The sequence below is a fragment of the Anser cygnoides genome, chromosome 4 (assembly GCF_040182565.1).
Source record: "Anser cygnoides isolate HZ-2024a breed goose chromosome 4, Taihu_goose_T2T_genome, whole genome shotgun sequence".
Classification (NCBI taxonomy): domain Eukaryota; kingdom Metazoa; phylum Chordata; class Aves; order Anseriformes; family Anatidae; genus Anser; species Anser cygnoides.
In genome coordinates this window covers 35053939-35067908 of record NC_089876.1, presented here as the reverse complement: position 1 = coordinate 35067908, position 13970 = coordinate 35053939, and the positions used below count along the sequence as shown (strand labels likewise).

Below are 13970 nucleotides of genomic sequence, written 5' to 3'. Positions count from 1 at the left end.
TTAAAAAATCTGCAACCTCATCAACCTGATACTTAATCTAGAAGAAAATAAAAGAAATCTGAAGAAATGCTTTAGCTAAAGAATTTTTTTTTTTCCTCTCTCTCTTTTTACAATAAGAAGTGGGGAGGTTGCCTACCTCTCTGTTAGATCAGAGTCTCAGAGTCCGAAAGACCACATCGTGGGACAACACCATGACACAATGCCACCATCTTTTTCCACTTCTGATTTTCCTCCTTTGAAAATATACTTTCGAAATTTTATTGGTTGGAGGAAGTTAGCACCTATCCAAACTCCTCATCCAGAGAGCAGACAGTGTCCGCTCAGGCACAACAATGTGTTCATCATGCAGTTGATGAGCCTTGGCTTGTCACAGGTCTAATTTTATCAAGAACTATGTTAGTGATTCATAGCAATGCTTCAGATTGCCCTTTAGTGTGGAGTTTTTTTGTTGGTAGCCAGGATCTTCTCCTATTGCTACATACAACTTTCACAAGTGCAATGAAAGGAAAAGGAGAAATAAATTTCAGCATTTCCCTGCTTTTCCAGCTTTGTCCTTTCTATTTTCTGATTCTTTTTACCTCACCAGTTTTGTAACATGATCAAAGCACTTGTATGAGGACTTTACAGTCTTGCTGTAGACTGAAATTTGGGGTACCACGTTCATTCCTACAGAGGAATGACCTAAACGTGATGAGCTTGGTTGTGTCTCAATCTTAAACAATTGCATTTCCACACTTCTCAGAACCAGCTCTGGAGAAAGATACTGCACTATTTCTGCTCCTTCAGGCTAATATTTTTCTTGATTGCCCTCACACCAAATATGCACACAAAGCCACATTTCCACTGGTGTTTTTTTAAAATTAGCCTTGCGGAGAACAAATCATTTCTGCTTGTTGCACCCACATACTGTGGGTAAAGGTGAGCACAGAAGTGTATCAGAGAGTCTACTTATTATTCTGTTGTAACTGTATCTCAGAGGTAGACAATTGCCCTAGGCTTAGATTTTCTAAAAATTTATGTGTATCAGAAGGGATCTTGTACAGGCAAAAAGCAGCAAGTTGATTTTTCCAAGAGCAGCTTGCCATTTTAAGCAGTTGTTGGCTTAATAAGTGAAATAGCTTAGGGCTATATGCATGCCATAATGATTGCATTTTGTAAGAGAAGACTGTGCCTATGGGCCTCAAAGTTTCAGAGCCAAGACTAGTCATATTTGTGGTCTTTAACTTGCAACCCCAAGCTATTCTCACCACCATAGATAAGGGGTAGCTGATCATAGAATAACACTGATTTTAAAGTAACTAACCACAGCAAAATTAAAATGACCTAGTCAAATAATACAAAGAGTATATGATTGACAAGATAGCTGTTCTTTGAAATGTACTGCAGGCAGTAAATAACACCTATGCCCATAAGCTATTTTCTATCTTAAAGCCAAGAATAATGATCTGGCATCTGTCCTTCCTGAGTGAGCTTCAGTTCTGAAATCTGCAACAACTGCCTCCCAAATGCCTCTGGAAATGATAGTGATGGGGTGCTCGTGGATTGTAATTATATCACAGGACTCTCTTCTTTTTTTCAGTAGCAATTCTCTCTAATGTAAACAGCTGCACAGTGCTGCAATGGGAGGTTTAATCTCGTATGCTTGCACTGAAGCAGATTTAACTTACATTTCCTTGGGATGGGCAGTGAGACAAGGAAACTCAATAGCAGCAGGTCCAATTTCTGGTTTATCTTTGCCCCCATCATAATTCAAGGGGCAGCTAAGGTTTCGTTGAACTACAATCTAGATAACTCTTCCTAATGCCACAGAGTTCAAACAGCTGCCAAGCTTTTCTGTACAACCCCTTTCTCACAAATAAAAAAATTGACTGTATACAGCTCAGGTGCATACAATTGGATTGCATGCACACAAGGTATGTGTTCTGTGCAATGCAATACAGGCTGTGGTCTGTGTGTATCGTGGCATGAAACACTGGGGGCTTGCATCTTGCCTCAGGCCTTCTACATGAGTGTTTTTTACTCAGAAGGGCTCTTCTTCCTCATATTGTCTTACCAGGACCAGGGAATGGCCACAGAAAATAAAAGTTGGAGACCATTTCTGCTCCTTATTTCTGCTGAAATAGCTTCAGCGCATTGCTTGCCACTATAATGTTTGCATCCAGTGTCCTCTTGTGTTGCATGGTGCAAATATAGTCACACAGGGAAGTGAACTCTTCCTACCCAGACAACTGATGCACAGCGGCCAAGAGCACATTTCTCCATGTCACCGGCTGGGTCTGTGGCCACAGCAGGATCCGCCTTTGGCACTTTGGCAGCCCTTCCCAGCACCTGAACTGCAAGACCATTCTCCCCTTATGGATGCAATAGGAATCCAGAAATGCTAGTAAAACATGAGATTTTTGGCTTTTTTTTCCTTCCTTTTTTTTTTTTTCTTTCCTTCTTCGCTAGTATATGTTGGAATGCAATCTGATGAACAGAAAGATCTTGGAACATGTCAGATGACTTTGTAGAAAGCAAAATGCTCCCTCTTTCAGGACTGGTATGTTTTCTGATGTTGTCGTGGGTCTTTTTTTTTTTTTTTTTTCAGAAAAAAAGGAGAATTGTAACTTCCTTTACACCAGTACATTAGCATAATACGTTCCTGCCTTCAGGTACTGTATGTCATTGTTATGAGTACATTTTGACATCTCTCACACTTCCAGCACTCCAAAAATCCATGACAGAGCTGAATGAAAACTTTTTTTTTTTTTTTTGACTTGGCAAGAACAGTAAGAACACATAAAACCTGCCAGCTGTCAAGGATGTAAATGGTGATTTTGTTTCACTTTTTTAATGAATTAAAGCAGGATTGAAATCTGTCCAAAGACAGCATGTTTGGCCTTGCAAGGAAAGAAAAAATTGAAAGGGAGGGATTTTTTTTCCTCTCTTTTGGCTCTTATGCTCAACACAGTGTTTATTCTTGGTAGCACAGTATAGGACAGAGCTTCTCTACTGAAAGAGCTGTGGCCATCAGGCTCAGACACCTTACCTGGGACTGGTTTTTGAGAGAGGGAAGACTAGGAGGATCAAAAAAAAAAAAAAAAGTCTACGCCTTATTTCAAGATGGGCACCTGAAAAATGCAGAACCCATCACTGTTTTGGAGAAGGGTCGTAGCAACTAGCTGGTAGAAGTGATTTCATATGTTAATTACACTGTCATTGACTATCATTGAAGCAAAAATAAAACTGGAGGGCATATACCTTTCTTCTTCAAAAAAATGTTTTTGTTGTCCTACTGATGGTGCTTTTTTGGGGTTCGGTGTGGGGAGGATCTCTCATCTGTAAGGATGGCATTTGAATTGTTCTCTAGCTTTGAGTGAGGTTGTTCTCTCTGATTTTCTGGTCTCAAAGTCTAGAAATGATATGGGTTGGAGCGTCCAGGAGATGTCCTGAGTGTTCACGCTTATACTGTGTGAAGTCTCTGAGGAAAAAAAAAAAAAAAGAAAAAAAAAAAGGCGGCTGTTCTGAGCTCATTTACATTGCATGTCCTTAACCTACATTTCCTGCTATTGAAAAGTTAACTCCAAAGCTTGGTTGGGAAAAATTGGTTGTTCTGTATATTGCCTGCAATTTAACTCCCATTTTCTTTCCTAGCTTCATAAATTTTGCAATTGAAATGCCTTTGACCATCATCCCTGATTCAAGGTGATTGCTCTGTGACTGGGACATTATGTTCTTATATGACTTCTTATTTGGCCACTCAAATTGCACATGCAGATGCACAGCTTCTCTTGTAGTGAAATCTTACTCTATATCACATGTACACACACAGTGCACACCTTTCTATACATGAGCACACTCCTCTTTGGCGGTGAAAACATGGTAAAATATTTGCCAGGTGCTTTGCTTTCCACACCATTATTTCCGTGAAAGATTTTCTTATGATGTCCCATTCAAGGACTAACTGGTTTCAGATCATATTTCCAAAGCTCTTATATGGTTATTGGCTGTTTCAATACTTTAAAAACTGAACTGCACTTGTATTAACACAAGCAGGGAGAAATGAAGCTAGTTCCTTTGGAAAATGTAGCACTTCACATCAGAATAATTCTATATTGACTGATGATCCTGTACCAAAGGTCATCCTGGAGGCACAGTTCAGATTTGGAATTGGTTCAAGCCCAGCACAAGCACATCTTGAATAATTTGGGCTGAGTTGGTCTTCTGTGCAGTGCAGAAGAGGTTCCTGTGTGCCTGGCAAGTGGTGCATGGAGTAGACGAGCTCTTGCAAAGATTTACAAACAGGCTTCATTTTATGACTTGTGAACAAACCTATTAATTCAATGTGACATCTCAGGGAAGTCATGCCCAAGCTGTACTTCAGCCAGATGGTTTAGACAAAATAAATGTGAATAAATTTGTTCAGACAAAACAAAAAGGAATTGTAACTTCTTCCCAAAAGTCAAGATGAACCCGAATTTCTGAAGAAATTTGTAACTCCCTTTTCCTCCCCTCACCTCTCTCAGCCTCCTAAAACCTTGGCACCTACTCACTTTAGCTGAAACAGAAAGGCTCTTCTCAGATTTCCAGCCAGTCTTCAAGTAGGAAGTAGAGAAAATCTTGCAGGAAAGCCTAATCTTATGAGCTTTCCAGGCAGACTTTCTGAATAAAGAGAGTCTTACACATTCCAGTTATTTACTAAGTCTTCTGAGAACCTTCCATCCCCAGCTTTAATATAAGTCTTGAGACAAAACATGTAATTACAGGATGAAAGGCTGCTAAATCCTACAGCCACTTTGGTAAACTTTGTAGGATTGTAGGTGATCAGAAATTTATTGAAAGTCAGAACCCTCCTCACCTTTGTTGGAACAAAGATCTTCATTAACAGCAGCATGCCAGTTAATTGCAGCACTTACATGAAAGAACAGAGAAGGGTAGCCCAACACAAAGCAATGCGGCAGCTCAGTAGTCAGATATACTTGGGGGTATTTTCCTCACTTGGAGGCAGTTGTGCACTTTGAGTAAAGAGCCAGAGCACGTTGAGTGGGCTCCAGATCCAGCTCTCAGAAGCATCACTTACCTCTGGCTCTGAAATGGGCAGGACCTACTCACAAAATGAGTCCAGTACTTCCTCCCACGTGGCAATGCAAGCAAGGGAGATGAGAAGAATGAAATCCTTGCCCTCTTTTTTTCAGGCCAAGGTCTCCTCTCACTCACTTGGGCCTGGAGGAGCTTCCCCAACCTGCAAGACTTCCCCAGGCTGGGGAGAGGCATGTCTGCCTCCATCCATGCTCCCAACCCCCCTGCAAAGGTGTGCTGAGTGCAAGCTGTGCCACAAAATACAGACCCCATCATAAAGGGGTGAGACAAAAGGCCTAAAGTCTTGCTGATCGGTGGAGCCCCAGGGGTGAGACCACTCTACACCCCCCGTCACCCCCGGCACAGCATATTTCATGCCACCAACACACTAGCCTGGGGTGAATGTGGTGCAGGCAGTAAGTCAACGGTGATTATTTACTCTGCTGCTAAAGTGGTAATTTGCACTATATTATGAAAGTTTTAGGTTTCCCTATGTATTGGAGGCAAAAAGCCTCTGATTATGACGCTTGGGTTGTCATTGTCAATGGAAACAAGGTGCATGGTGTTTAGCCTTGCTATCTTTCATGGAGCCTTGGCACTTAACCATGCTTAATCCTTCCTAATGAACACTTTGCTGATGCAAATCAGCCTCTAGACCTCTATTTAAAGCAAAATACTGAAAAATTTGTTGAGAGGCAGTGACTCTGTATGATAGACTTGGCTGAAATAAAGATGGTCCCATAAAGGCGAGTGAAAAATAACTGCCAGTTAAAAATACACCTCTGACAAGCTCAGGAAGATGTTTCGGAGACAAATGCTTCTGAATTTTTCATTTTGTCATTAAGAAAAAAAAAATAATCTGATCCTACTCTTTTCTCCAAAAATAGTTCAAAACACAGGAATACTAGCACTATTTCCAAACAGGGCTTTCCTGTTCTTCAGACTTTCTTTTGTAAAGGCAGGAAAGAACACAAAGTAACACCGACTGTTTTGCCAGTTGGAAAACATTTAGAAAGTGTGAGAATGGGGAGGGAAAAAAAAAAATCACATCCTTAAGCTTTGTCACTATTTTTCAGCTGGAAAAATATTGGAAAGTAGAAGGACATTTCTTTTTTCACACATTCTTGGTTTGTTGAATGGTTCCATAGGAAAGCCATTGTCTCCTAGGGAAGAGCCTCAGCTGAGAACTGTATGCGTTTTCTAGCCCTCTGAGCACATGGCTTAGTATGATCTCTACACAGTGGTTCATAAGCAAGGCATCTATCAGGCTGGATATCTAAACCTGAAGACAAGACACTAAAAGAAACAGTGGCAAGGTAGAGCCTTTTGACCATAGTAATCTTCCATTTTTACTGTGAGTAGATTTTAAAAATGCGTTTTAGGTACGCACTCACATACAAACATGACACAAACATTTCTTTCTTAGAAATGCTCACTTAGCTCACTTGCTTACAGAACAGCAACATTTCAAATATTTTCAAGAGCAGGATAATGAGCAGCACATACAACAAAAGCAAATTTACAGCTTGAATACTTACTGAGTTTTGAGGCTCAATTTTCTATCTCTAATAATTCTAATTCTGCTGCATTTAATGCCTTGACAAGTTTGTTGGGAGGCTTTATCAAATAAAATCTCACATTGCATAAAAGAATTGACTTTCTTAACTGGTGGCCCTCTCCACAGTGATCCAGCTTTGCTTGACCCTTCCCATTCTCACTGGAAATTATTCTAATCAAACAGAGTTTGGGGTAGTCTGGAGAGTTGAGTGATTTAAATGCATTTTGCATATCCTTTTGCTCAAACCACTGTTTGCAAATTATTGCACAAGGTGCTGTGCTTTCCCCTTACTCCACCAGAGGTTATTGCTTAAAAGATCCAGTTCCTGTAAAAACAATCATAGGTCAAAAACTGAAAGAGTGATGGAAAGACCCATTTTAGTTATGTATTTTTTGGCATGGAAGCACTGAGAGTACATAATCTGTATAAATGTTAGCTTTCTAAATAAACATAACCTCTGATTGCATGAAAGCAGGGAATAAAGTTGAAACTTGTTCCCTCCATTAAGCAACCCTTCAAGACTTTCAGTGCTTGTTTTGTTCTAAACAGACATAAATCTTGACAAACAATAACAAACAAATGGCAACAATAACAATGGAGCCAACACAGCTACCACAGGCTCTTCACCTTGTTCCTGTCCACAAATGCGGATGTATTTTGTCTGCTATACAACCTCGACTTCAACATACACGGAGAGCATGGTGAGGTCCACGGGCATGTACCCGTGTAGCTATTTCGTGTTGACGTGATGTGGTGTGTGCCAAATATTGCTGTGCCACCAAGCAGTACCGTGGACGGGGTTGAATTTCATCCGTCACTATTTGTGGGATTTTTTTTGATGATGTAAACTTCCCACTCTGGTTCTGAAAGTTGTACGCTTTTGGCAAAAAAAACAGCTGCCAACAGTAGTCACTGTTCAGTAGTTTGTCCAGTTTTGACTCATCTCAAAATTGCAGTAATCTAAGCAGGAATTCTGCTACTTCCCATTGCTATTGTGATTCACCATGATGTCACTGATATGTGTAAGGGTGTTTTTAGTGTAAATAGGATTCCCGGAGCATTCTGCTTGTGTGCTTAATATAGCCTGGAAGTTAAAGAGGAAAAAATAAAATTGATCCACCTAAAGCAATTATAAAAAATGAGTCTCCTAATTATTAGCGTACAGAGTGTTTTTGAAAGAGATGAAAAAATTGAATGTTGTTCTGAATATCACACTTAAAATCTAGTTTATCCTACCCATGTGTTAAGGAAGGCAAAACATTGTGGATGAGAGGGCACATAGGTAGTCAACTACCTATTCAGTATTCAAACACAGCTTAACTGTGGGATCAGGTCCAATTCTTCCCTCTGCAGTCTTAATGCACAGAGGCGACCTTGCACAACACACGCCAGTATATCTAGGGCAAAGTTTCTCATTTTTACCAGCTTTATAAAATTAAGTAAATCAGAATGAATTCAGCACTTTCACTGGGCAAAGTGTTACTAGCTGATAAAGTACACCCTACATCAAGAATAATGTCAGGGTGGCAGAAGACATGATTTCTGTGCGCCCAACAATAGAGACATGGTTCTTTTGGAGAAGTAGGATATTTCATTTTCAGCGTAGATGGGTTTTATGTCACTCAGCAGTTTGTCTGAGACAAAGATACAGTATATAGCTATTTTCTTAAAGAGCACTAAAATGATTTACTGCTTGCCAAATAATGCTAAAACAATACAGATTTACACTTAACATTTTAAAATGACTCTTTTTTTTTCTTTTTTCTTTTTTTGTTTTTGGCCTAGGATGCAAATGGTTGCTGAAGCATGAATATTAGCTGAAGAGCACACATTAATTTGCCTCCCTGTGTGTAAAGACATCAGAGCGAAGACAGGGAACCTAAGTTTGAGGATTCCAAACTGCCTATCAATGGCAAGCACAGTACTCCAAATAAAATAAAAGAAAATACACCTTGTTCATTTGAAAACCCTTGCAAATGACTACAGTAAAGTTTCTGCCCCTTCAGCATGATTGATGTGCAAAAATCTGTTTATGTTCTGGCACAAGTATAGCCTGATGAAGTTATCCCCTTAGTGGTCACAGGAGGTCATCTCTTATGTCTTCACTCCTTTGTAAGTAAGCCCTTATGTAGCTCTCCTCCCACTTTTCTGTCTACACCAGATTTCATACTTTATTAACTATTTGGTAGCTTTGATTGTGCTGTGCCTGTTTTTGTTGACTGTCATGCAGGCTTTGCTGAAGGGTGTCTTGATCTGCAACTGTGAAAGAAGGAACGAGGAGAGGGCAGAACGTGACCCATGCTCTCTTCTCGTCACGCAGAAGATGTGCAGAAAGAAAGGGATAAGGATTAGCAGATAGAGCCTGTTGCTCTGCTCCCATTCAGCACAGAGCCAGCAATGCTGTGGAGTGTACTGACTGCTGGTTTTAGCTCTACCAAGCCATAATCCCCTCCTAATTGTTCCTAGCAGAAGCAACACTTGAGGAGCCCGTCTCCGTCTCACCCAGCAGACAGAGAGGCCCTTTGGACAGGAGCGCTGCACAATCTTCCCTTTCCTCTAAAACAGGATAACAACCCACGTCTCTGAGCTTTGCTTATTCCCATAAACTCACTCAGGGCTGTTAAGAAAGGTAAAATAACACAGTGAAGTGTGCCTTCACTGAACATCTGAAACACTGCAGTCATGCAATTGACAGCTAAAGTCAATGGAAAGCAATGTAGTGCCATTAATTTGGTAAACAAAGCACTTCTATATTACATGAATTCCCCAAAAACTGCAATGAATGCAAGTTCCTACCACCTGAATGTCTTTTCAGTTGCCACCTGGTCTTATTATAAATTAGAACATGGAATACTCAGCTATCTTGATAGCATTCCTTGACTTTTCCTGTTTTGAAAAACACTCGAATATATGAAATGCCAAAAATCTCTAAAGGCATTTCTAACATCTCAGAAACTATTCTGAGACTCTTCTCAGCATGGAAAACTGCATGCATATCATTAATAAAGCATGATTAAACAGCATTTTCTCTGAATTAAGTCATATTTTTCTTTTTTTCTTTTTTTTTTTAAGTAGAAAAGATATTTAGATGAAAAAACTCCATTCTAGAGATGACTTGAAAGTTCAAAATTGCCCTGGAGACCTTGGTTTCAGCCAAAGCAGATGCTGTAATAAAATTACATATACAAACACTTTAACGGGTTGTTCCAATACCCTAAAACTAGAATCCTATTTATTGGAAACTCCCTACCTTTGGCAATTCTCATCAGTTGCCACTCAATTTTCTGCAGGCACGGTGTTCATTTCATAGAAGCTCTGAAAGAGTTTGTGATTTTTTTTGCATTGTCTTCCAATAGCCCCCAAACTAAACAGCAGTCATAAATCCATCCTTTATCTTGTTTAGTTATTAAATGTTTCTGTTGGATCTGTTTCCGAGACATTTGAACTTTTCAGATGTAGCTTTAGTCATTTGTAACATGTGCTAAGTTAATTACATACACTTTTTTATTAAGGGATTTCAATAAACCTGAAGGTATGATGGTATTGCAACACCCTGTAAGCACCCAAAATCCTACTCGAAACTACCAAACTTTTCTTACACAACTCAGGAGAACTTCCTGGCATTTGGGGTGCTTAGACCATGACTTGATCTTGTTTAGAAACTGAAGTATATTTAAAGAATATATGTTGTGCATTGTGTCTATTGATCTTACAGATAAAAATATATAGAATATAGGCTATAGCATCACAATATACAACATAAAATATAATAATAAAAATATACAGAAAGAATGCTTAATCTGGCAACACTTGGACTATTTTTTTTACCAGTAAAAGTGTAAGTCTAGAGCTACAGGAAGAACATTTTCCCCAGCTTATTTTGTTTAACCAAACTGGCAGAATTTAGTGCAGTATAAACCAGTCTAGCTGAAGCTATGCTAGAGGATCTGACCTTCCTGTTCCAGTGGACATGGAGTAGAAACACTTTCGAAAGGAAAATTAGTCCTCGGAGTCCCAACTCTTTCACTGATAAAACCAGGTGTGGGTTTTGAACTAGTGAACCTGTAGGAAGATCCTGGTTGAATTTTGCCTTGTACATCAGCAATGAGATTCTCCACAAGAGCTCTGTCAAATTTGTCAAATCCTAAGGTCAAACCCAGGGTTTCTGAGCTCTCAAACCAGAAGACTAGTGAAAGGCAGTGAAAGACCCTCTCCCAGGGAGATCAGGTCTAAAAAGGGTCAACAAGACAGTAAGCAAGCCAGGTGGCTTAACATTTGTGTTCATCTTTTTCATTCTGTGAACCTATCATTTAAATTACATTATTTTATTTTACAGGGACTTCAGTAGGTTATCTAGATATTTAGGCCAACTTCAAAAAGTTAATAGCTGTGTGGTATTTCAATGTTAAAATCTCAGAATGTCTATAATGTTTTCCTTCATGCCATTATTTCTTCCTGACAGGTACAGGGAGGTTTTGACACTGTTAATATAACATAGGGTGTTAATCTTATAATCGCCCTGTCAGCACTTTGTGTCAGGGTGTTAATGACCACCTTTCAGCCACTCAGAGTTGCCTGCCAATAAAAATAGTGCCGGCACCTACCCAACCAGCAGCTATTCAGCTACTTTGCTTTTTCCCCAAAGAATAAATAGAAAATTTCACTAGCCATGTGGCTATAAAGACACTCCTCTCTTGTTACACATTTCCTTTTCCTTCTCTTTACCCGCTGGCAGAAAAAATGACTTTGACACTGAGCCTTTTTAATGTATTTTGCATGCTTTATTTTAAAATGTACAAATCATTTTTCAAGTTTTAAATAAACATAACACCTTGGACAGGATAAAAGCCAATTTTTTAACAGCAAGAGTCACACTTATTTGCCACAGTTCTTTGCTACATAAATATACAACCCAAAGACAAATGCTGTATATTTCTGTAATGTCTCAGTGGTTGAGATGAGCCCGTATTTTTGTCTCTGCACAGGAGAGAAGCTTTTCCAGCTTCCTGGCAGAGGGAATTGCACAATTCCAGATGACTTACTTTATATGCCTAGAGGAATTTTATTACACAAATAACAAAGAGAGACAAAGAGAGGAAGAGGGAGAGCACACACTCAGAATAATAAACAAAGAATAATAAACATCCCTGCAATTGTCCAGGGATTCCAGATGTGGCTCCATCCCTCTGCAAGTCCTGGCTGTGACTTCTTTGGACATCTTTATAGGCTGCCTTAGACCGCTTGGAAAATGTCACCCTCAAATCTGCTGAGCCTCCTGGGATACTCAGGAGCTTTTGTGCACAGTGACACTGTAATTCCTATAACAATGATGTGCTTACTTGCTTCCTGAAAGACGCAAACAAAATCTATTGTAAATGAATTGGTCTGTGATATTACGGCTCATGCCAGTAGATTTCTGTTGCATTGCTCTCAGATGAGTTCCTTCAAGAAGCCAATTGTCCTAAAGCTGTGGTCCTTGTGGCCCGTTGTAGTCTGATGGTGAATTTTCTCCCCATCCTGTTTATATCTTCCATCATTGGTATTTAGGGCATTAATCACAAATCCTATGCATGTTTAATTTAAATAAAATTGCAGGTTAACTTGCAATAAGTTGTGAGAGGCCAACTAGCAAAAGAAAAGCACTATCAGAGCTATGATGAAATCATATATTCCAGCTAGTTTGCTGCTCTTACTGCTTTTTTTTTTTTTTTTTTTTTTTTTTTTTACTTAAATTCTTATAAGCTTCTTTTAATCAAGTGATGCGGCTAATTGGCCAGGGATGCTTCCAGCCTCATTTACTATCCATCTGGATTTTATATGCATTGTGTTTTCCCAACTGAAAAGAAGCAGAAGTACTACACGACTAATTAGAACTCAGTCCCCCAAAAAAGTAACATTTTGTTCCTAGAGAAAAATTTGTTTCTCATGTGGGATTTTAATGCAGACCATAAAAAAAAAAAAAGTAGCAAAGCCTAAACAATCATCAGTTTCCATGTCATACAAAGCCAAAGATGCAGTCAAAATTATTTCCGTATTAAAACAAACAGAATTTACTTAGTCTTTGCTTGCTATATTTTATTGTAAGCATGAATGCTGGATGTGCTTGGATGCACAAAAACATTTAGTATATCAATAAATAAGAAATTGTGTTTTTTTTTTTTTTTTTCTCTTTTTCTGCCTTCCACAATATTTAATGTGCTTTGCAATAGTAAAATGAATGTGAAAGGTCAGACACTCAAAACAGACCAAGATCCAAAATCTGTTTTGTCTTGCTTGCTACAATAAGTTATAAATATGGAAAAAATACTTATTATTACTTTTGTAAATGAAATAATGGAATTGGATTCTAAATGTAAGGGGATATAAGAAGATCCATCATTCAAGAAAAACGCAATCAGCCAAGCACCCTCTACTGAGATTATCACTTGATAATCACAGTGGCCACTGGAAGGTGGGCTGCCAGTCCCTTTAAATAGTTAGCTATCATCCTGCCTATCATGTTTCACTTCTGCAAAAGTACTCATTAGTGTTATTCTAAATATTTATGCAATTGCAGTTAAACCAAAGGAAAGACACTTCTGTACATAATATTATTTCAAAGTGCATGTCCCAGCATGGAAATAGAGTCATGACTTAGTTCATTTTTTGTAGCTTTTGTAGCTTCTGTCACAGAATTTCTGACTCGCACCATTTTACTGAAGAGACTTATTCTTCTTCAATCCTGATTATTTTCCTTGATTACCATAACAGAAACAGATAACAGATGCATCTGAGCTCCCAACAGTAACCCTATCATGTGTGGAGCAGTGCAAGATTGCATCACCACAAGCTCTTGTATATCTCCTCTTGCATTGTGATCCAAAAAATGTTTTTTTCCACCACTTCACAAATATTTTGGTGTGATAATTCACAGTGGTCAAAGTCCAGGCTTATTTATCTCAGTGGCATTCCTCTACTTAGACAGAGCATAGCTGAGTGAAGACAATGTATTTAAAGCTTTTAGGGCACTGGAGGTCTATCACCATTTAAACTGAGTGACTAGTTTATCCCATGCTCTGTTTCTCTTATTTTACCTCTTACTGAGGAGTCCTAAAAATACCTGTACTTGGCAGAAGGGAGGCACTTCGCCATCTTCAACAAGAACACTGAGTCAGCTGTTTGGATGGTGAACATGTATTCAAATCTGCACGTGGAATATACATATATGGATGATGTATATAGAAATGGGGTCAGGGACAGTGGGAGAAAGTGAGAGAGAACAGCCCTTCCACCTGCAAATCCCAGTGCTCTATGAATTGGTCACTTCACCCAGGTCTGCTTGGCAGGCAATGTTCACATCCCAGTCATTAGCCGT

The 13970-nt window shown here is 39.1% G+C and overlaps 1 long non-coding RNA gene across 1 annotated transcript in view; it reads left to right on the top strand.

The window, feature by feature from the left end:
- The window catches only part of LOC125184567 (uncharacterized), a 151898-nt gene extending 143315 nt beyond the window's left edge, over positions 1 to 8583 (top strand). Inside the window, exon 3 of the long non-coding RNA XR_007168786.2 lies at positions 8402 to 8583. This is a non-coding gene — a long non-coding RNA (uncharacterized lncRNA). The remainder of the gene's footprint in view (positions 1 to 8401) is intronic.
- Positions 8584 to 13970: the final 5387 nt, after the last annotated feature.